Genomic DNA, 231 nt, shown 5'->3' on the forward strand with positions numbered 1-231 from the left:
ATAGTATTTTCTTGTAAAACATACTCCAATAATCTTTTATTTGCAACTTTGAAAAATAATTTTTTACAGTGCACATTTTGGTTTAATGTTAGTTGCTTTGTTATCACAATTCAATTTGCTGTTATTATTATAGCGGGGTTTATGCGGGTCTTAAACAGACCTTAAAAGCCTTTTTATTTGCATAAAAAATTCTTAAATCAGAGCATGAAGTCTTAAATTTGTTAGTAAAGT

At 26.8% G+C, this 231-nt stretch overlaps 1 protein-coding gene across 1 annotated transcript in view; it reads left to right on the top strand.

Annotated features, from left to right (window-relative positions):
• The window catches only part of LOC107571026 (nipped-B-like protein A), a 50,919-nt gene that overhangs the window by 48,191 nt on the left and 2,497 nt on the right, over positions 1-231 (top strand). The window lies entirely within an intron of this gene.

Source organism: Sinocyclocheilus grahami, unplaced genomic scaffold (genome assembly GCF_001515645.1).
Source record: "Sinocyclocheilus grahami isolate Dianchi unplaced genomic scaffold, SAMN03320097.WGS_v1.1 scaffold1540.1, whole genome shotgun sequence".
Taxonomy (NCBI): domain Eukaryota; kingdom Metazoa; phylum Chordata; class Actinopteri; order Cypriniformes; family Cyprinidae; genus Sinocyclocheilus; species Sinocyclocheilus grahami.